The sequence below is a fragment of the Eschrichtius robustus genome, chromosome 2, assembly GCF_028021215.1.
Source record: "Eschrichtius robustus isolate mEscRob2 chromosome 2, mEscRob2.pri, whole genome shotgun sequence".
Taxonomy (NCBI): domain Eukaryota; kingdom Metazoa; phylum Chordata; class Mammalia; order Artiodactyla; family Eschrichtiidae; genus Eschrichtius; species Eschrichtius robustus.
In genome coordinates, this window is record NC_090825.1 from 128,958,204 (window position 1) to 128,982,216 (window position 24,013).

At 36.7% G+C, this 24,013-nt stretch overlaps 1 pseudogene; it reads left to right on the forward strand.

Moving 5' to 3' along the window:
• Positions 1-16,834: 16,834 nt before the first annotated feature.
• LOC137758543 (small ribosomal subunit protein uS3-like) lies at positions 16,835-17,185 on the forward strand (annotated as a pseudogene).
• Positions 17,186-24,013: the final 6,828 nt, after the last annotated feature.

Below are 24,013 nucleotides of genomic sequence, written 5' to 3' on the forward strand. Positions count from 1 at the left end.
TTTATTGATCTTTGCTATTGTTTTCTTTCTTTCTGTTTTATTTATTTCTGCTCTGATATTTATGATTTCTTTCCTTCTGCTAGCATTGGGTTTTGTTTGTTCTTCTTTCTCTAGTTCCTTTAGGTGTAACGTTAGATTGTTTATTTGAGATATTTCTTGTTTCTTGAGGTAGGCTTGTATAGCTGTAAACTTCCCTCTTAGAACTGCTTTTGCTGCATCCCAAAGGTTTTGGATCGTCGTGTTTTCATTGTCAGCTGTCTCTAGGTATTTTTTGATTTCCTCTTTGATTTCTTCAGTGATCTCTTTGTTATTTAGTAACGTATTGTTTAGGCTCCATGTGTTTGTGCTTTTTACGTTTTTTTTACTGTGAGGGATTTCTAATCTCATAGCGTTGTGGTCAGAAAAGATGCCTGATATGATTTCAATATTCTTAAATTTACTAAGGTTTGATTTGTGACATAAGGTGTGATCTATCCTGGAGAATGTTCCATGCGCACTTGAGAAGAAAGTGTAATCTGCGGTTTTTGGATGGAATGTCCTATAAATATCAATTAAATCTATCTGGTCTATTGTGTCGTTTAAAGCTTGTGTTTCTTTAGTAATTTTCTGTTTGGATGATCTGTCCATTCGTGTAAGTGATGTGTTAAAGCCCCCCACTATTATTGTGTTACTGTCGATTTCCTCTTTTATAGCTGTTAGCAGTTGCGTTATGTATTGATGTACTCCTATGTTGGGTGCATATATATTTATTTATTTATTTATTTAATTTTTTTTTAAAGTGTACAATCTATTCATTTAAAAGAAATCTATTAAGTGTAAAAAATGGTACCCATTCTCACAATTTTCTATATCTAGGATAAATTTTTTTTTCTTTTTCTTTTTTCACACACACACTGTATTTTATTTTTACAAGAGATAAATAGACTGACACCAAGCATTGTACATGGATGACCAGAACAAAAGCAACAATGATTGCAATTACCAAACATGAAACACATTCATACTATGTCATAATATCGATATTCAGTCCAGTAATCCTTCACTGTAACAGCTCCTTTACTTTGCAGTGAAAATTGATTTGTATATTCTTTGACTCTGAGTCCTTGTGGATTTTTTTTTTAATTCAAAGAGAAAGTCACAAAAATTATACTCATCCTCATCAGTTCACTCAGTCCCATGTAATTAATTTTTTTTTTCATCTTGATCTTTTGTTAGCACTTTTAAGAGTTCATCAGTTTTTCATTAGAGTTCTGAAAATGCTTATTCATTCAGTTCAGCAGTACAGTCAGTTACCAGAAACCTGTACTTGTCAGAGTCTTTTCCATGAATTTCTTGAAGATGAAACCCTTTTATAGGAACATATTTGCAAAAGCATCAGAGTACACCCAGAACTGTCTGTAAATGGCAAAAGACTTAAAAATGACCACGGTTAAAGATTTGATGAAAGCTCATAATAATGCAGTTGACAAGAAAATTAGTTATTTCTGAGATATACATTTTAAAGTAATAACTAGGATTATGACTTATAACATTATACCAGAACATGTAAGATTTTTAGAAATTTCATGTAATGTCTGAAACATTAATATTAACATATTTCCATACAAATAACCCAATGAAAATTTAGTATTAGTTGTTTTGTTTGTTTGTTTTTTTATACTGCAGGTTCTTATTAGTCATCAGTTTTATACACATCAGTGTATACATGTCAATCCCAATCGCCCAATTCAGCACACCACCATCCCCACCCCACCACAGTTTTCCCCCCTTGGTGTCTATATGTCTGTTCTCTACATCTGTGTCTCAACTTCTGCCCTGCAAACTGGCTCATCTGTACCATTTTTCTAGGTTCCACATACATGCGTTAATATAGGATATTTGTTTTTCTCTTTCTGACTTACTTCACTCTGTATGACAGTCTCTAGATCCATCCACGTCTCAACAAATGACTCAATTTCGTTCCTTTTTATGGCTGAGTAATATTCCATTGTATATATGTACCACCTCATCTTTATCCATTCGTCTGTTGATGGGAATTTAGGTTGCTTCCATGACCTGGCTATTGTAAATAGTGCTGCAGTGAACATTGGGGTGCATGTGTCTTTTTGAATTATGGTTTTCTCTGGGTATATGCCCAGTAGTGGGATTGCTGGGTCATATGGTAATTCTATTTTTAGTTTTTTAAGGAACCTCCATATTGTTCTCCATAGTGGCTGTATCAATTTACATTCCCACCAACAGTGCAAGAGGGTTCCCTTTCTCCACACCCTCTCCAGCATTTGTTGTTTGTAGATTTTCTGATGATGCCCATTCTAACTGGTGTGAGGCGATACCTCATTGTAGTTTTGATTTGCATTTCTCTAATAATTAGTGATGTTGAGCATCTTTTCATGTGCTTCGTGGCCGTCTGTATGTCTTCTTTGGAGAAATGTCTATTTAGGTCTTCTGCCCATTTTTGGATTGGGGTGTTTGTTTCTTTAATATTGAGCTGAATGAGCTGTTTATATATTTTGGAGATTAATCCTTTTTCCATTGATTCCTTTGCAAATATTTTCTCCCATTCTGAGGGTTGTCTTTTCGTCTTGTTTATGGTTTCCTTTGCTGTGCAAAAGCTTTGAAGTTTCATTAGGTCCCATTTGTTTATTTTCGTTTCTATTTCCATTACTCTAGGAGGTGGATCAAAAAATATCTTGCCGTGATTTCTGTCAAAGAGTGTTCTTCCTATGTTTTCCTCTAAGAGTTTTATAGTGTCCAGTCTTACATTTAGGTCTCTAATCCATTTTGAGTTTATTTTTGTGTATGGTGTTAGGGAGTATTCTAATTTCATTCTTTTACATGTAGCTGTCCAGTTTTCCCAGCACCACTTATTGAAGAGACTGTCTTTTCTCAGTTGCATATCCTTGCCTCCTTTGTGATAGATTAGTTGACCACAGGTGCGTGGGTTTATCTCTGGGCTTTCTATCCTGTTCCATTGATCTATATTTCTGTTTTTGCACCAGTACCATATTATCTTGATTACTGTTGCTTTGTAGTATAGTCTGAAGTCAGGGAGTCTGATTCCTCCAGCTCCGTTTTTTTCCCTCAAGACTGCTTTGGCTATTCGGGGTCTTTTATGTCTCCATACAAATTTTAAGATGATTTGTTCTAGTTCTGTAAAAAATGCCATTGGTAATTTGATAGGGATGGCATTGAATCTACAGATTGCTTTAGGTAGTATAGTCATTTTCACAATATTGATTCTTCCAATCTAAGAACATGGTATATCTCTCCATCTGTTGGTATCATCTTTAATTTCTTTCATCAGTGTCTTATAGCTTTCTGCATACAGGTCTTTTGTCTCCCTAGGTAGGTTTATTCCTAGGTATTTTATTCTTTTTGTTGCAGTGGTAAATGGGAGTGTTTCTATAATTTCTCTTTCAGATTTTTCATCATTAGTGTATAGGAATGCAAGAGATTTCCGTGCATTAATTTTGTATCCTGCAACTTTACCATATTCATTAATTAGCTCTAGCAGTTTTCTGGTGGCAGTTTTAGGATTCTCTATGTATAGTATCATGTCATCTGCAAACAGTGACAGTTTTACTTCTCCTTTTCCAGTTTGTATTCCTTTTATTTCTTTTTCTTCTCTGATTGTCGTGGCTAGGACTTCCAGAACTATGTTGAATAATAGTGGTGAGAGTGGACATCCTTGTCTCGTTCCTGATCTTAGAGGAAATGCTTTCAGTTTTTCACCGTTGAGAATGATGTTTGCTGTGGGTTTGTCATATATGGCCTTTATTATGTTGAGATAGGTTCTCTCTATGCCCACTTTCTGGAGAGTTTTTATAATAAATAGTTGTTGAATTTTGTTAAAAGCTTTTTCTGCATCTATTGAGATGATCATATGGTTTTTATTCTTCAATTTGTTAATATGGTGTATCACATTGATTGATTTGCGTATGTTGAAGAATCCTTGCATCCCTGGGATAAATCCCACTTGATCGTGGTGTATGATCCTTTTAATGTGTTGTTGGATTCTGTTTGCTAGTATTTTGTTGAGGATTTTTGCATCTATATTCATCAGTGATATTGGTCTGTAATTTTCTTTTTTTGGTAGTGTCTTTGGTTTTGGTATCAGGGTGATGGTGGCCTCATAGAATGAGTTTGGGAGTGTTCCTTCCTCTGCAATTTTTTGGAAGAGTTTGAGAAGGATGGGTGTTAGCTCTTCTCTAAATGTTAGATAGAATTCACCTGTGGAGCCATCTGGTCCTGGACTTTTGTTTGTTGGAAGATTTTTAATCACAGTTTCAATTTCATTACTTGTGATTGGTCGTTCATATTTTCTGTTTCTTCCTGGTTCAGTCTTGGAAGGTTATACCTTGCTAAGAATTTGTCCATTTCTTCCAGGTTGTCCATTTTATTGGCATAAAGTTGCTTGTAGTAGTCTCTTAGGATGCTTTGTATTTCTGCGGTGTCTCTTGTAACTTCTCCTTTTTCATTTCTGATTTTATTGATTTGAGTCCTCTCCCTCTTTTTCTTGATGAGTCTGGCTAATGGCTTATCCATTTTGTTTATCTTCTCAAAGAACCAGCTTTTAGTTTTATTGATCTTTGCTATTGTTTTCTTTGTTTCTATTTCATTTATTTCCACTCTGATCTTTATGATTTCTTTCCTTCTGCTAACTTTGGGTGTTGTTTGTTCTTCTTTCTCTAGTTTCTTTAGGTGTAAGGTTAGATTGTTTACTTGAGATTTTTCTTGTTTCTTTAGGTAGGCTTGTATAGCTATAAACTTCCCTCTTAGAACTTCTTTTGCTGCATCCCATAGGTTTCGGATCATCGTATTTTCATTGTCATTTGTCTCTAGGTATTTTTTGATTTCCTCTTTGATTTCTTCAGTGATCTCTTGGTTATTTAGTAATGTATTGTTTAGCCTCCATATGTTTGTGTTTTTTACGTTTTTTTCTCTGTAATTCATTTTTAATCTCATAGCGCTGTGGTCAGAAAAGATGCTTGCTATGATTTCAATTTTCTTAAATTTACTGAGGCTTGATTTGTGACCCAAGATGTGATCTATCCTGGAGAATGTTCCGTGCGCACTTGAGAAGAAAGTGTAATCTGCTGTTTTTGTATGGAATGTCCTATAAATATCAATTAAATCTATCTAGTCTATTGTGTCATTTAAAGCTTGTGTTTCCTTATTAATTTTCTGTTTGGATGATCTGTCCATTGGTGTAAGTGAGGTGTTAAAGTCCCCCACTATTGTTGTGTTACTGTCGATTTCCTCTTTTATAGCTGTTAGCAGCTGCCCTGTGTATTGAGGTGCTCCTATGTTGGGTGCATATATATTTATAATTGTTATATCATCTTCTTGGATTGACCCCTTATGTAGTGTCCTTCCTTGTCTCTTGTAACATTCTTTATTTTAAAGTCTATTTTATCTGATATGAGTATAGCTACTCCAGCTTTCTTTTGATTTCCATGTGCATGGAATATCTTTTTCCATCCCCTCACTTTCAGTCTGTATGTGTCCCTAGGTCTAAAGTGGGTCTCTTGTAGACAACATATATATGGGTCTTGTTTTTGTATCCATTCAGCAAGCCTGTGTCTTTTGGTTGGAGCATTTAATCCATTCACGTTTAAGGTAATTATCAATATGTATGTTTTTATGACCATTTTCTTAATTGTTTTGGGTTTGTTTTTGTAGGTCTTTTTCTTCTCTTGTGTTTCCCACTTAGAGAAGTTCCTTTAGCATTTGTTGTAGAGCTGGTTTGGTGGTGCTGAATTCTCTTTGCTTTTGCTTACCTGTAAAGCTTTTGTTTTCTCTATTAAATCTGAATGAGATCCTTGCCATGTAGAGTAAACTTTGTTGTAGGTTCTTCCCTTTCATCACTTTAAATATGTCCTGCCACTCTCTTCTCGCTTGTAGAGTTTCCACTGAGAAATCAGCTGTTTACCTTATGGGAGTTCCCTTGTATCGTATTTGTCATTTTTCCCTTGCTGCTTTCAATAATATTTCTTTGTCTTTAATTTTTGCCAACTTGATTACTATGTGTCTTGGTGTGTTTCTCCTTGGGTTTATCCTGTATGGGACTCTCTGCGCTTCCTGGACTTGGGTGGCTATTTCCTTTTCCATGTTGGGGAAGTCTTTGACTATAATCTCTTCAAATATTTTCTCGGGTCCTTTCTCACTCTCTTCTCCTTCTAGGACCCCAGTAATGCAAATGTTGTTGCGTTTAATCTTGTCCCAGAGGTCTCTTAGGCTGTCTTCATTTCTTTTCATTCTTTTTTCATTATTCTGTTCTGCAGCAGTGGATTCCACCATTCTGTCTTTCAGGTCACTTATCCATTCTTCTGCCTCAGTTATTCTGCTATTGATTCTTTCTAGTGTAGTTTTCATTTCAGTTATTGTGTTGTTCATCTCTGTCTGTTCGTTCTTTAATTCTTCCAGATCTTTGTTAAACATTTCTTGCATCTTCTCGATCTTTGCCTACATTCTTATTCCGAGGTCCTCAATAATCTTCACTTTCATTATTCTGAATTCTTTTTCTGGAAGGTTGCCTATCTCCACTTCATTTAATTGTTTTTTCTGGGGTTTTATCTTGTTCCTTCATCTGGTACGTAGCCCTCTGCCTTTTCATCTTGTCTATCTTTCTGTGAATGTGGTTTTTGTTCCACAAGCTGCAGGATTGTAGTTCTTCTTGCTTATGCCTTCTGCTCTCTGGTGGATGAGACTATCTAAGAGGCTTGTTCTGCTTCCATATCTTGACTGCTGTAAATAATGCTGCAGTGAACATAAGGTTGAATATATCTTTCTGAACTAATGGTTTTGTTTTCTTTTGGGAAATACCTGGAAGTAGACTTGCTGACACTAGAGGGTAGTATGCTAAATGAAATAAATAAGACAGAGAAAGACAAATATTTTATGATCTCTATTATAATGGAATCTGAAAAACAAAACAAAGGAAACAAAACAGAACAGAAACAGACTCATAGATTCACAGAGCAAACTAGTGGTTGCCAGAGGAGTGAAGTAGGGTTGGCAAAATAGGTGAAGAGAATTAAGAGGTACAAACTTTGAGTTATAAAATAAATAAGTCACAGGGGTGTAATTTAGTCATAGCATAAGGAATATAGTCAATGATACTTTTGTGTATGCTGACAGATGGCTACTAGACTTAATGTGGTGATCATTTCATAATGTATTTAATTGTCACATAACTATGTTGTATACCTGAAACTAATAACATTGTACATCAACTATACTTTCATAAAAAATAAAGTGGCTGAGGACACATAAACAGCCAATAGAAGAGTAATATGATATATTTATCTTAATTTTCCACTTCTGTTGCTCTCTGTTCATTCCTGATATTCCAAGTTTCCTTCTTGTATAATTCCCCTTCTGTCTGAAGATCTTCCTTTAGCAATTATTTTAGAGCAACAGTTTTTCTTAATTTTCTTTCATCTGAGAATGTATTTATTTTTGTTCATGGAGGATATTTTTTTCTGAAGATAGAATCCAGGTTTTGCAGTTGTTTTCTTTTAGCACTTGAAATATACTGTTCTGCTTTCTTCTTGGCTCCATGGTTTCTAATGAGAACCATGCAGCCATTTGAATTTTTGTTCATCTATAAGTAATACATAATTTTACTCAGGTTGCTTTCCATATTTTTCTTTGTGTTTAGTTTCCAGTAGTTTGATTGTGATTTGTCCTGGCATGGATTTCTTCATGTTTATCCTTTTCTGGGTTTTCTGAGATTATTGAATTTGTAGGTGTATGTTTTTCCTCAAATTCAGGCATTTTTCAGTCATTATTTCTTCAAATATTTTTACTATGCTGTACCTTTTCTCATCTTATCCTGGTCCTTTGTTGACATGAATATTAGGCTTTTTGGAATTGTTCCACAAGTAACTGAGGCTCTCTTAACTTTTTTCCAGTCATTTTTCTCTATTTTTCACATTGGATAATTTCTATTGAGCTATCTTTACATTTTCAAACTGTTTCTTCTGTCATATCCATTCTGCTATCTGCCCATTTAGTGAGTTTAATGATACCTTAGTTATTCTATTTTTCAGTTCTAGTTAACATTTCCATTTAGTTCTTCTTTACATCTTCTTTTTCTGAGACTTTTGAACTTTCCAGTCATTTCAAGAGTGTTCACAATTGCTTGGAGTTATTTTAAAATTTGTCCGACAATTTCAATGTCCGTGTCATCTGGGATAGGTGTCTCTTAATTGTCTTTTTCCATGGGAAGTGAGGTTTTCCTGATTCTTTAAATGCCATGTAATTTTAGATTGTATCCTAGACTTTTTGAATTTTATTTTATGAGTCTACTTATTTAAGTCCTACAGAGAATTTCAACATTTTTGTTTTAGCATATATTCAGTCTACTTGGGTTTAGGCCACAAGTCCTGAGCAGCTTTATATGGACAGTAGTCTCAGCATCAGCTATGTAGTCAAAGCCTCTGCAATGTTACTTGAATCTGTCCCTCATGTGTACCACCTACTGGGGGATTTGAACAGTGGTCTATCCCACTATAATTTAGTTCTCAAAGTCTTTATATGCTGTTTAGGGTCAGATACATACATGTTCAGCCTCTGCTGAGCCCAGGAGTTCATAAACAACCATAAGAGGTCTCTTTCTGAGCTTTTTCCTATCTGTAATCTCCCCCATATTTCCTGTTTTCCAAGGGTTTCCTTCTCAGTCACCTGGCCAGGCAGCTGAAACTCTAGTTATCCTACTCTGCCGTGTATTTCACACAAAAGCGTCCAAGTCCAGGGCCAGGCAGTGGGAGAATAGAGGGGGAAAAATGTCACCCAATGTTACTACTGCAGCTCCTTTAACCAGAGAAGATTGCCTTCCCTCAGAGTTTTGGATCCTGTGGCTCCTGTTATTGCCCTGCTGCAAAGAGATTGTTTGGGGGCCAGGACACAAGAGAACAGAGAATGGAAAAAAAGGAGAAAAACCCAGTAGCTTTCTACTCTACTTTCCCACTCCTTAAGTCGTTCCTAGTAGTTTTCTCTCAGATCTCTCTTTGTCCAATTAGTTCCCACTTCCTAGTTTTGAGCTGTGTTGATTTTAGGTATGGGGATAATGGAGGAGGAAAATGAATGTGGCAGTTTTACTTTCATTTGGGTGGTACTTGAAATCCTGGTCGTCGTCTACTATTTACTTGTTAGAGTCTTCAGTAACTGCTGCATGAAACAGAGAATAGAGCAGTGCTCATCAAGGGTTGGGGAGCAGGGGAAAGGGAGAAATGTTCAATTGGTATAAAGTTTCAGTTATGCAAGATGAATAAGTTCTTGAGACCTGCTGTACAACAGAGCACCTATATTTAACAATACTGTGTTGCCCACTTAAAATTTGTTAAAAGGGTAGATCTCATGTGAAGTGCTCCAAAAAAATGAGGTGAGATACAAACTTTATGATGTAATGGATATGTCTATTACTTTGATTATGGAGATGGTTTCATGGGTATGTGCTTATATTCAAACTCATTTAATTATGGACTTAAATATGTGCAGCGTTTTTGTATATCAATGATACCTCAATGAAGTTGTTAAAAAAATAGCTGCTGCATGCATTTTGCCCAGATTTTCTAGCCACATTTAATGGGAAAGATAGTGTATGATTACTTTCTTACTCAGAACGAGAGCCTCCCATCAGCCATATGATCTTTCGTTTGCTGAGGCACATTTTTGCTGAGGTATATTTTTTAAACATCATGGCCTTTTATGTATGAATCAGTTTCATCACTGGTTGAGAGTCTTTATGATAGTAGGATACAGTATCTTACCCAGAGTTGTATGACCTGCAGTGCTTAGGAGAATGATGTGTACATCACCCATTGTTACACAGAAACTATTTGTTGAATCAGTGATTACATAAAATCAATTTACTTTCCTTCTGGATCATTCCAATTAAGACAATCTAGGGGAAATCCAGATGTTTTGAATACAGTTATGAATAAAATAAAATAGCTATTATACATTCATCTCTTTACCATAAAATCAAGTAAAAGACCTGCACCTAAGTAAAATCCTGTTCTAATAGAGAGGGAGGGAGGGAGGGAGGGAGAGAAAGAGAGAACAAACCTACATAACTAATTGTTAGAAGGTGCTTAATGTCATTAAAAATAATGTTCAAAATTGATTTCCTAAGGAGAAACTGCTAAAATGACTACATTTTAGCCCTTCTGTCATTAGAGTTACATTAAAGGTTTCAACCTCATGATTTGACTCAAGTCATTTGACTCAGTTTTTATTGGTAGATCAATAATTAATGGAATAGCCTGAGCAATTTCAGAACTAACTATTAACTTGACAACATTTATTTAACAAATATCAAACTCCTACACTATGAAAAGCTCTTGATAATGTGATGGGATGCAAAAGTGAGTGAAATAGTTACTTTCCTCCATGATAGAGGCTGACAGACTTTTTCTGCAAAGCATCACATAGTAACTATTTTAGGCTTTTCAGGCCTTATGGTCTGTGTCACAACCACTCAACTCTGCTGTTGTAGTGCAGAAACACATGGACAATATGTATAGACAAAATGTATATGAATGGGCATGGCTGTCTTTCAGTAAAACTTTATTTACTAAAGCACACTGAACTTGGGTTCTAGTTTGCCTGGGTACTATGGGAGTACAGGATATGAGTCCTCTAATCTAGTGTGCCAAAAATGATGCTTGCAGAAATCTTCCTGGAAAAGGTGATGTCTGAGATAAGTTCCAAAGTAAAAGTAAAGTTAGGTGAAGAATTATCAGAGAGAAAAAGGTGGGGTTGAAGTATATTTTATCAGGAGGAAATAACATGAGCAGAGGTACAGAGGTATGTGTAAAGAATTACCCATAGATTAGGATTTTCTGAAGCTTAAAAGAAAAGGCCAGGAGTGAGTGTTTCTAAGCCGGTGTGGTGCTCAAGCGAGAGATGAGTTTGGAAAAGTCAGTAGGTATCCAGTGAAGGGTCTTAGGCAAAGCATCAATGTGTTCAGGTTTTCATTTTATATAAACACACTTTCTAAGTGTGTGTGGAACTCAAGTGAGATGGAAGATGGGGGTGGGGAAACAAGAACGGCGTGTGCCACAATTGCTGAGCACTTCATCATTTCCCTGTTGATCACTGGATTTTTTCCTGTTTTGGTATCTTGCCTACAAAGACACTGGATGTTATGCTGTGACTTAAGACAAGCTTCAGATGATTCTTTTCCTTCCTTTGTGATTCTAAGGCAAAGCATAACCCTGATATCATCTGATGGTGAATATTTTTCCAACTTTAGTGAAGAATAATTTACAAATATACTTGTATATATTTAAAGTATACAATGTGATGATTTGATATACATGTACATTGTGGAATGATTACCAAGATCAAGATAATTAATACATCCGTCACCTCATATAGTTAACTCTTTATGTGTGTGTGTGTGTGTGTGTGTGTGTGTTAAGAATGCTTCAAATCTACTCTCAGCGGTATAAAATACCATATTATTAACTGTACTCACTATGCTGTACATTAGCTCCTCAGAATTTATTCTTATAACTGAAAGTTTCTACCCTTTGACCTACATCACCACATTTCTTCCTCTTCCACAGTCCCTGGCAACCATTGTGTTCTCTGTTTCTACGAAATTGGCTTTTTTTCTTTTCTTTTTTTTTTTAAGATTCCACATGTAAGTGATGTCATACGATATTTGTCTTTCTCTGTTTGGTTTATTTCACTTAGCATAATGTGTGCTAGATCCATCCATGTTGCAAATGACAGAATTTACTTTTTTTGTGGCTGAATAATACTCCATTACATATATGAGATATAAAATATATAGCATATATAAGATAGATAAAATATAAGATAACATAAGATGTAAGATAAGCTACAGGATATTATATATACCATATATATAGAATTATATATTATATGCACATATATACAGGTCTTCCTCCACTTAAGATTGGTTTACATTCTGATAAACCCATCATCAATTGAAAGTGTCATAAGTTGACATGCGTTTGATACAACTAACCTATCAAACATCGCAGCTTAGCCTAGCCTAACCTAACCATGCTCAGAACACTTACACTAGCCTACAGTGGGGCAAAGTTATGTAACACAAAGCCTATTCTATAATAAAGTGTTGCATATCACATGTAGTTCGTTGAATACTGTACTGAAAGTGGAAAACAGAATCATTGTGAGGTTACTGCATTGTTGTAAATATATTGGGTGTTTACCCTTGTGATCCTGTCGCTGACTGCTGCCACTGCCCAGTATCACAAGAGAGTATCCTACAGCACTAGCCCAGGAAAAGTTCAAATGCAAAGTCTGAACTACTTTTTCCAGTGCATACATATTGCTTTCACACACATTGTAAAGTTGCAAAATCTAAGTTGAACCATCGTAAGTTGGGTACTGTCTGTATATATACATCTCATATCTTCTTTATTCATCTTTTGGAGGACATATAGGTTGTTTTTTGTATCTAAGCTATTATGAATAATGCTGCAATGAACATGGATGTGCAGATATCTCTTTAAGATACTGATTTCACTTCCTTCATATATATATACACCCAGGAGCAAGATTTATGGATGATATGGTAGTTCTATTTTTAATTTTTTGAGGAACAGCCATACTGTTTTCTATAATGGCTGTACCAATTTACATTACTACCAGCAGTGTATAAGGTCTCCTTTTCTCCACATCTTCACCAATATTTGGTATGTCTTGTCTATTTGGTAGTCATCTTAACAGGTGTGAGGTGATAACTTATGCTTTTGAGGTGCATTTCCCTGCTGATTAGTGATGTTGAGCACCTTTTCATATACCTATTGGCCATTTGAATGTCTTTGGGAAAATGTCTATTTGGGTCCTTTGCCCATTTTTCAATTGTTTGTTTTTGCTATTGAGTTTTATGAGTTCTTTATATATTTTGGATATTAAACCCTTTTAGATATATGGTTTGCGAGTATCTTCTCCCATTCTGTAGGTGGCCTTTTTGATTTATTGTTTACTTTGCTGTGCTGAAGCTTTTTAGTTTGATATAGTCTCTTTTGTTTATTTTAATTGTTGCCTATGCTACTGGTGTCTTATCCAAGAAATCATTGCCAAGGAACCTTTTATTCTGTTTTCTTCTAGAAGTTTTATGGTTTCAGGTCTTACATTTGAGTCTTTGATCCATTTTGAGTTAAATTTTGTAGGTGGTATAAAGTGTCCAGTTTTATTTCTTTGCCTGTTTTCTCAACAGCATTTATTGAAGAAACTATCCCTTTCCTACTGTGTGTTCTTGGCACCATTGTCAAAAGTTAATTGACCGTGTATGCATGGATTTATGTCTGGGCTCTCTATTCTGATCCAATGATCTATGTGTGTGTTTTTATGCCTGGACCATATTGTTTTGATTACTATAGCTTTGTAATATAGCTTGAAATCAAAAAGTGTCTACATTTAAAAATGTATCATCACAAATAATAGTATGGTAATATAGTAATTTGAGGGCAGATGACAATAAAGTAACTTGAGGAAATATTTTCAATGTAGACTTTCTCAAGTTATTTTATTGTCACCTGCCAGAAAATTACTGTAATACCTCAACATATATATAGGGATTAGGAATGTGCCCCCTAGAGTTAGGAGACACAAAACTTGCACAATAATAAGCACTGGTCCTGGCAAAACAAATAACATCCTCTTTCCCTGACATAAACACAAAATAAAACAGAACAAACCTAAAGGAAAACCAAGACTCCTGATTCAGCTATACCACTGTCCTGCAGTTTATTCACTCTGCTTAATTCTTCCCACTTTGTCATCTCTAATTCTTAATCCAGAAGACCAGCATATGTGGAATAAATAGAAATCCTTTCAGTTCATTATACTTCACCTTGGGATAGCTCTTGTTTCCAGATGTCCTGGAAACTGTTTCTACTTAGCAAATACATTTCTTTCTTAGGAAACCATACTTACTCACAAACTATCACACTGACAAACCAGATATGAAAGAGAGATACCATCCTCCATACCCAATTTTCTCTTCTTTTTATGCTTTAGAGACATAAATTCATTTTGGCTTTCATGCAAAGACTGGAGTTAGCAGCTTTTTGCCTGGAGTCATCCTAATAGATGTGTGGGCTTTCGAGTCGTTGGATCTGGATTCAAATGTCAGCTCTTGCACTTAACTACGCTTAATGTCTAAACTGAGAAATTTAGATGTTTAAGCTCACTTTCCTTTTCCATATATATGTAGATAATTTAACATAAATAAAAACCCATAGAATTACTGTCAAGATTCAAATAAAATTTTGTAGGTGTTATTAGCTCTTTTCGGAAATGAGGAAACTAAGGGTAATTGAAGTTAAGTATGCTGTACAATCATATTCTATAAAAGCAAGTAACATTTTTTGCACTCAGAAAATGTTAGTGTCTCTTCCCTCTTGCATCTCCCTCCCTCCCACCCTCCCCATCCCACCCCTCTAGGTGGTCACAAAGCACCGAGCTGATCTCCCTGTGCTATGCGGCTGCTTCCCACTAGTTATCTATTTTACATTTGGTAGTGTATATATGTCCATGACACTCTCTTACCCTGTCACATCTCACCCCACCCCCTCCCCATATCCTCAAGTCCATTCTCTAGTAGGTCTGTGTCTTTATTCCCGTCTTGCCACTAGGTTCTTCATGGCCTTTTTTTTTTTTTTTTCCTTAGATTCCGTATATATGTGTTAGCATACTGTATTTGTTTTTCTCTTTCTGACTTACTTCACTCTGTATGACAGACTCTAACTCCATCCACCTCATTACAAATACCTCCATTTCATTTCTTTTTATGGCTGAGTAATATTCCATTGTATATATGTGCCACATCTTCTTTATCCATTCATCTGTCGATGGACATTTAGGTTGCTTCCATGTCCTGGCTATTGTAAATAGAGCTGCAATGAACATTTTGGTACATGACTCTTTTTGAACTATGGTTTTCTCAGGGTATATGCCCAGTAGTGGGATTGCTGGGTCGTATGGTAGTTCTATTTGTAGTTTTTTCAGGAACCTCCATACTGTTCTCCATAGTGGCTGTATCAATTTACATTCCCACCAACAGTGCAAGAGTGTTCCCTTTCCTCCACACCCTCTCCAGCATTTATTGTTTCTAGATTTTTTGATGATGGCCATTCTGACCGGTGTGAGATGATATCTCATTGTAGTTTTGATTTGCATTTCTCTAATGATTAATGATGTTGAGCATTCTTTCATGTGTCTGTATGCTTATTTAAAGGCTACATATCACAGATATCCCTACTGCTGATTTTCTGGCTTGCACTAGGTTCTGGTAACAGTTGCACTAGCATGCAATTCAAAAGAGAGAAGGAAATCAGAGAGCATTTTGTTCCTTTTTTGTTTCTTTCTGGTGACAAGTATGGTTGTGCAAATGAGAGTTCTCTGCAAAAAACACTATGATTTCTAGACTCCAGTGTTCTTAATGACAAGAAATAGTTTGGTGTTGATGGTGGCTTCCTAATTTTCCAGTACAGTTTCTTATTCTGGGTAACAGATATGGGTGTCCATTCTCCAGCTTCTCAGGTAATTAGAGGAAGTTGCAGCCGTGGCATTGGCAAGGCTGGGTTTCAGCATAATTTCATGGTGGTCTAAGAGGTATACTGTCCTCTAATTCAGTTCTGTATTATTCTGGTGTCTTTCCTGGAGTCCCAGTCTAGAGCCTCTCCTTCAAACTAATATTTTTATACACACCAATACTTATATTAAATCACTTATGCTTAAGTTAAAAAAAAAAAAAAAGAAAATGTTAGTGTCATATGTTCTTCTGATATCCTTTCTTTATGGGAAAACAAAGCTTAGAGTTGATTCATAGATACCATTAAAAACATTCATCTACCTAAACTGTTGAGTCAGGTCAACATAACTGGAATGAAGTGAGGTTGGCATACTCCCTGCCCAATAGGAATTTTTGTTTGGATATACACCTTATTCCCCTCTGATATGGGAAGTTTATACTGATGCTAATGTGCGTATGCACACATACATAGCAGAGATGGCAGTCCAGCAAGAAGCGAGGGGCAATCCCAAGACTCTAGTCAGCACCACTTCTAAATTCAGTTGCTCTGAGCTGACTTAAATCCATCTTTCTTCATCTCCTGGGCAGGGTCTCTGTAGAGACATGGTAGTTCTGAGTCTGTTGCCTCATCTGGTACAAAACTGTTCTCTAATGAAAGGCCTGGGGCCAGAGACCTCATTTACTTTCCCCAGAGTCTTCACAGATGGAAATGAGGATTTCTATTTCACAAAGCAAAAGGGCATGCTGTCGGAACTACAGCGTCTGCTTCTCGATTCAATAAAGCAAATTCAAAACCTAATGTCCCCCGCTGCTGACCTTGTCACGGTGACTGTGTTTTTTCAACACGGTTGTATCTCCTTTGTAACTGTGTTTAACTCACTGCAGGGCCAGACACTTGCATACATGGGAACAGTGCTGCAAAAGCCTTCGCCCTGTTCAGTGCTGTAAAGAAGAAGGATTCTTCAGAGGTGCCAGGAGAGATCTGTGGCTGCCAACAGAAGGTTTTAGAGACAACTATTTACCATTCTGGACTTTTCCTTTTAGGTACTATGCAGGGATAAACATTAGAATTCCATAGATACAACTTCTTCCTTTATAAATGAGGAATCTGAGGCCCAGAAGTTTAACAACTTGCCTAAATTTATATCAATACATCAGTTGGTGGAGGTATCCTAAAATGGCGGCCACAGGAGGTCTGTGTGCCACTGTCCAGGCAAAATCTCTGCATTATAAACTCCTAGGAGGACTTGCTGTGTGGAGGGCCTGCTATGGTGTGCTTGGTTCATCATGGAGAGTGGAGCCAAAGCCTGTGAGGTCACACTGTGGGAATTTCTGTGAATAGACGGCTAAATCCATGAAGGTTGTGGATGGCCTGATGATCCACAATGGGGACCTGTTAACTACTATGTCGATACCAGTATGTGCCATGTGACACTCAGACAGTGTGCACTGGGCATCAAAGTGAAGATCATGTTGCCCTGGGACCCAAGTGGTAAGATTGGCCTTAAGAAGCCCCTGCCTGACCACGTGAGCATTATGGAACCCAGAGATGAGATACTGCCCACCACCTCTGTCTCAGAACAGAACGGTGGGAAGCCGGAGCTGCCAGCTATGCCCCAGACAGTACGCACGGCATAACAGGGTCTCCTTGGCAGTTGGATCTGGAGTCTGCAGGTTGCTCTCCAAAGATCTTTAGTAAAATCTGTTAAAAAAGAGAAAAAAAATCAAGATCTCACACAAGAGTCTTTTTACAGCCGCAGGTTGTATTCTCCATTTACTAATTTCTAATCATCACTTATTTTACTCTGGACCAGTGTTTCTTTCAGAGCAGAGTTTCTCCAAGTATGATCCCTGAGAAATCTGCATCAGAATCTCCTTGTGTGCCAGTTAGAATGCAGATTCCTGGGACCTGCTCCAGGACTATAATTTTCATGTCTCTGAAATTGGAGACATTTTCATTTTCAACATGCACCTGAGGTGATTCCTATGAAATATAGCGTTTTTTCTTTTTCTTTTGAACTAAATTTAGACTTACAGAAGAATTGCAAAGATAGTACAGAAAGTTTCCATGTACACTTCATCCAGCTTCTTTTAATGTTAACATTTTACCTAATAATATAGTATACCTATCAAACCAAAAAATTACCATTGGAACATTATTAATAACCAATTATGGACTTTATTCATATTTCACCAATTTTTTTTCACTAACTATATTTTTGTTGTTCTAGGACCCAAATTACGGTCCCACATTGCTTTTAGTTATTATCTATACCAAATTTTACTGCTCTAGATTGTAATCCCATGTTCCACACTACAGGGGCTGAATCCTGGCTCTGAAGGCAGCCAAAGGCTTAATTCAGGTATTCATCTGACGGTACTTAAGTTCAAGCTACAATGACAGTACTCTTAATAATGCTGCAGAGATTCAATCACTCAGAAACAAAATTAAAGGACACAGAAAACACCATTCAGTCTCTCATTTTACTGATAGAGTTCCTGCATCCTAGAGAAGAAATTTGAGCAAGTTGATGGAAATATTGGAACTATAGTCCATTTCACTTGTCTCCAAGTTTCCTTGTAATTTCTTTAAGCATCTGGCTTTGATTATAGTTCTTTCCTTTATTCTCAAAGTGAAGGTCAATGAACAGCTTTAAAAAGTATTATCCACGATTTCATATGGTTCTTCCAGTTATCCATGAGAGGAATATGAGAAGTCTAGTTTTCTCCAATTTGGCGATCAGGAAACAGGTTCAGAGAGTTAAAACTGAGGTCCCCAAGGTTCCATGGCAAGCATACAGATAAGCCCTAACCACACCTCTACAAGCTGACTCCTGAATTAATGCCATTCTGCAGTATGCCACACGCCTCCAGCCCTGAATTTATGCACTCTGTGCTGAAACGGATATTTTGTGTGTTCAAATAGAACATTTGGAGGAGTGAGTATTTATACACAAATTCAAATAGGGCACCCAAATGGGGAAACGTTGTGAACCTGGCATATTTAGCAATTATAAATGGGAGACATGACTGTGGGAAGGGAAATGACATAAATCAGTGTGAATATCTATTCTTGGTGGAAAAGGCTAGATAATTCTAAGGTTTTTTTTTTTAACATCTTTATTGGAGTATAATTGCTCTACAATGGTGTGTTAGTTTCTGCTTTATAACAAAGTGAATCAGCCATACATATACATATATCCCCATATCTCCTCCCTCTTGCGTGTCCCTCCCACCCTCCCTATCCCATCCCTTTAGGTGGACGCAAAGCACCAAGCTGATCTCCCTGTGCTATGCAGCTGCTTCCCACTAGCTATCTGTGTTACATTTGGTAGTATATATATGTCCATGCCACTCTCTCACTTCGTCCCAGCTTACCCTTCCCCCTCCCCATGTCCTCAAGTCCATTCTCTACCTCTGTGTCCTTATTCCTATCCTGCCCCTAGGTTCTTCAGAACTTTTTTTTTTTTTTTAGATCCCATATATATGTGTTAGCATACTGTATTTGTTTTTCTCTTTCTGACTTACTACACTCTGTATGACAGACTCTAGGTCCATCCACCTCACTACAAATAACTCAATTTCATTTCTTTTTATGGCTGACTAATATTCCATTGTATATAAGTGCCACGTCTTTTATCCATTCATCTGTTGATGGACACTTAGGTTGCTTCCATGTCCTGGCTATTGTAAATAGAGCTGCAATGAACAGTGTGGTACATGACTCTTTTTGAATTATGGTTTTCTCAGGGTATATGCCCAGGAGTGGGATTGCTGGGTCATATGGTAGTTCTACTTTAGTTTTTTAAGGAACCTCCATACTGTTCTCCATAGTGGCTGTATCAATTTACATTCCCACCAACAATACAAGAGGGTTCCCTTTTCTCCACACCCTCTTCAGCATTTATTTTTTGTAGATTTTTTGATGACGGCCATTCTGACCAGTGTGAGGTTATACCTCATTGTACTTTTGATTTGCATTTCTCTCATGATTAGTGACGTTGAGCATCCTTTCATGTGTTTGTTGGCAATCTGTATATCTTCTTTGGAGAAATGTCTATTTAGGTCTTCTGACCATTTTTGGATTGGGTTGTTTCTTTTTCTGATATTGAGCTGCATGAGCTGCTTGTAAAGTTTGGAGATTAATCCTTTGTCAGTTGCTTCATTTGCAAATATTTTCTCCCATTCTAAGGGTTGTCTTTTTGTCTTGTTTATGGTTTCCTTGGCTGTGCAAAAGCTTTTAAGTTTCATTAGGTCCCAATTGTTTAGTTTTCGTTTTATTTCCATCTCTAGGAGGTGGGTCAAAAAGGACTTTGCTGTGATTTATGTGATTTATGTTACAGAGTGTTCTGCCTAAGTTTTCCTCTAAGAGTTTTATAGTGTCTGGCCTTACATTTAGGTCTTTAATTCATTTTGAGTTTATTTTTGTGTATGGTGTTAGGGAGTGTTCTAATTTCATTCTTTTACATGTAGCTGTCCAGTTTTCCCAGCACCACTTATTGAAGAGGCTGTCTTCTCTCCATTGTATATTCTTGCCTCCTTTATCAAAGGTAAGGTGACCATATGCGTGTGGGTTTATCTCTGGGCTTTCTATCCTGTTCCATTGATCTATATTTCTGTTTTTGTGCCAGTACCATACTGTCTTGATTACTGTAGCTTTGTAATATACTCTGAAGTCAGGGAGCCTGATTCCTCCAGCTCCGTCTTTCTTTCTCAAGATTGCTTTGGCTATTCGGGGTCTTTGTGTTTCCATAGAAATTGTGAACTTTTTTGTTCTAGTTCTGTGAAAAATGCCAGTGGTAGTTTGATAGGGATTGCATTGAATCTGTAGATTGCTTTGGGTAGTAGAGTCATTTTCACAATGTTGATTCTTCCAATCCAAGAACATGGTATATCTCTCCATCTGTTTGTATCATTTTTAATATCTTTCATCAGTGTCTGATAGTTTTCTGCATACAGGTCTTTTGTCTCCTTAGGTTGGTTTATTCCTAGGTATTCCTAGGTATTTTATTCTTTTTGTTGCAATGGTAAATGGGAGGGTTTCCTTAATTTCACTTTCAGATTTTTCATCATTAGTGTATAGGAATGCAAGAGATTTCTGTGCATTAATTTTGTATCCTGCTACTTTGCCAAATTCATGGATTAGCTCTAGTAGCTTTCTGGTAGCATCTTTAGGGTTCTCTATGTGTAGTATCATGTCATCTGCAAACAGTGAGAGCTTTCCTACTTCTTTTCCGATTTGGATTCCTTTTATTTCTTTTGCTTCTCTGATTGCTGTGGCTAAAACTTCCAAAACTATGTTGAATAATAATGGTGAGAGTGGGCAACCTTGTCTTGTTCCTGATCTTAGTGGAAATGTTTTCTGTGTTTCATCATTGAGAACGGTGTTGGCTGTGTGTGTTGTCGTATATGGCCTTTATTATGTTGAGGCAAGTTCCCTCTATGCCTACTTTCTGGAGGTTTTTTTTTTATCAAAAATGGGTGTTGATTTCTGTCTAAAGCTTTTACTGCATCTATTGAGATGATCAGATGGGTTTTCGCCTTCAGTTTGTTAATATGGTGTATCACAGTGATTGATTTGCATATATTGAAGAATCCTTGCATTCCTGGGATAAATCCCACTTGATCATGGTGTATGATCCTTTTAATGTGCTGCTGCATTCTGTTTGCTAGTATTTTGTTGAGGAGTTTTGCATCTATGTTCATCAGTGTTATTGGTCTGTAGTTTCCTTTTTTTGTGACATCTTTGTCTGGTTTTGGTATCAGGGTGATGGTGGCCTCTTAGAATGAGTTTGGCAGTGTTCCCCCCTCTGCTGTATTTTAGAAGTGTTTGAGAAAGACAGGTTTAACTCTTCTTTCAGTGTTTGATAGAATTCAACTGTGAAGCCATCTGGTGCTGGGCTTTTATTTGTTGGAAGAATTTTAATCACAGTTTCAGTTTCAGTGCTTGTGATTGGTCTGTTTTTATTTTCTATTTCTTCCTGGTTTAGTCTCAGAAGGTTGTGCTTTTGTAAGAATTTGTCCATTTCTTCCAGGTTGTCCATTTTATTGGCATATAGTTGCTTGTAGTAATCTCTCATGATCCTTTGTATTTCTGCAGTGTCAGCTGTTACTTCTCCTTTTTCATCTCCAATTCTATTGATTTGAGTCTTCTCCCTTTTTTTCTTCATGAGTCTGGCTAATGGTTTATCAATTTTGTTTATCTTCTCAAAGAACCAGCTTTTAGTTTTATTGATCTTTGTCATTGTTTCCTTCATTTCTTTTTCATTTATTTCTGATCTGATCCTTATGATTTCTTTCCTTTTGTAACTTTGGGGTTTTTTGTTCTTCTTTCTCTAATTGCTCTAGGTGTAAGGCTAGGTTGTTTATTTGAGATACTTCTTGTTTCTTGAGGTAGGATTGTATTGCTATAAACTCCCCTCTTAGAACTGCTTTTGCTGCATCACAAAGGTTTTGGGTGGTCGTGTTTTAATTGTCATTTGTTTCTGTGTTCTTTTAAATTTCTTCTTTGATTTCTTCAATGATCTATTGGTTATTTCATACTGTATTGTTTAGCCTGCATGTGTTTGTATTTTTTACATACTTTTTCCTGTAATATCTAGTCTCATAGTGTTGTGGTCAGAAAAGATACTTGATACGATTTCAATTTTCTTAAATTTACCAAGGCTTGGTTTGTGACCCAAGATATGATCTATCCTGCAGAATGTTCCATGAGCACTTGAGAAGAAAGTGTATTCTGTTGTTTTTGGGTGGAATGTCCTGTAAATATCAATTAAGGCCATCTTGTTTAATGTGTCATTTAAAGCTTGTGTTTCCTTATTTATTTTCATTTTGGTTGATCTGTCAGTTGGTGAAAGTGGAGTGTTAAAGTCCCCTACAATGATTGTGTTGCTGTCGATTTCCCCTTTTATGGCTGTTAGCATTTGCCTTATGTATTGAGGTTGGGTGCGTAAGTATTTACAATTGTTATATGTTCTTCTTGGATTGAACCCTTGATCATTATGTAGTGTCCTTCTTTGTCTCTGGTAATAGTCTTTATTTTAAAGTCTGTTTTGTCTGAGATGAGGATTGCTACTCCAGCTTTCTTTTGATTTCCGTGTGCATGGAATATCTTTTTCCATCACCTCACTTTGAGTCAGTATGTGTCCCTTGGTCTGAAGTGGCTCTCTTGTAGACAGCATATATACGGGTGTTGTTTTTGTATCCATTCAGCCAGTCTATGTCTTTTGGTTGGAGTATTTAATCCATTTACATTTAAGGTAGTTATTGATATGGATGTCCCTATTACCATTTTCTTAATTGTTTTGAGTTTGTTATTGTACGTCTTTTCCTTCTCTTGTGTTTCCTGGCTAGAGAAGTTGCTTTAGCACTTGTTGTAAAGCTGGTTTGGTGATGCTGAATTCTCTTAGCTTTTGCTTGTCTGTAAAGGTTTTAATTTCTCCATTGAATCTGAATGAGATCCTTGCTGGGTAAAGTAATCTTGGTTGTAGGTTTTTCCCTTTCATCACTTTCAATATGTCCTGCCACTCCCTTCTGGCTTGCAGAGTTTCTGCCGAAAGTTCAGCTGTTAACCTTATAGGGATTCTCTTGTATGTTATTTGTTGTGTTTCCCTTGCTGCTTTTAATATTTTTTCTTTGTATTTAATTTTTGATAGTTGATTAATATGTGTCTTGGCGTGTTTCTCCTTGGATTTATCCTGTATTGGACTCTCTGCACTTCCTGGACTTGATTGACTATTTCCTTTCCCATAGTAGGGACGTTTTCAACTATAATCTCTTCAAATATTTTCTCAGTCCCTTTCTTTTTCTGTTCTTCTTCTGGGACCCCTATAATTCGAATGTTGGTTTGTTTAATGTTGTCCCAGAGGTCTCTGAGACTGTCCTCAATTCTTTTCATTCCTTTTTCTTTATTCTGCTCTGTAGCATTTATTTCCACTATTTTATCTTCCAGGTCACTTATCCGTTCTTCTGCCTCAGTTATTCTGCTATTGGTTCCTTCTAGAGAAGTTTTAATTTCATTTATTGTGCTGTTCATCAGTGTTTGTTTGCTCTTTAGTTCTTCTAGGTCCTTGTTAAACGTTTCTTTTATTTTCCCCATTCTATTTCCAAGATTTTGGATCATCTTTACTATCATTACTCTGAATTCTTTTTCAGGTAGGGTGTCTATTTCCTCTTCATTTGTTTGGTCTTGTGGGTTTTTACCTTGCTCCTCCATCTGCTGTGTTTTTCTCTGTCTTCTCATTTTGGTTAACTTACTGTGTTTGGAGTCTCCTTTTCACAGGCTGCAGGTTTGTAGTTCCCATTGTTTTTGGTGTCTGCCTCCAGTGGCTAAGGTTGTTTCAGTGGGTTGTGTAGGCTTCCCTGTGGAGGGGAGTTGTGCCTGTGCTCTGGTGGATGAGGCTGGATTTTGTCTTTCTGATTGGCAGGACCGCATCTGGTGGTGTGTTTTGGGGTGTCTGTGACATT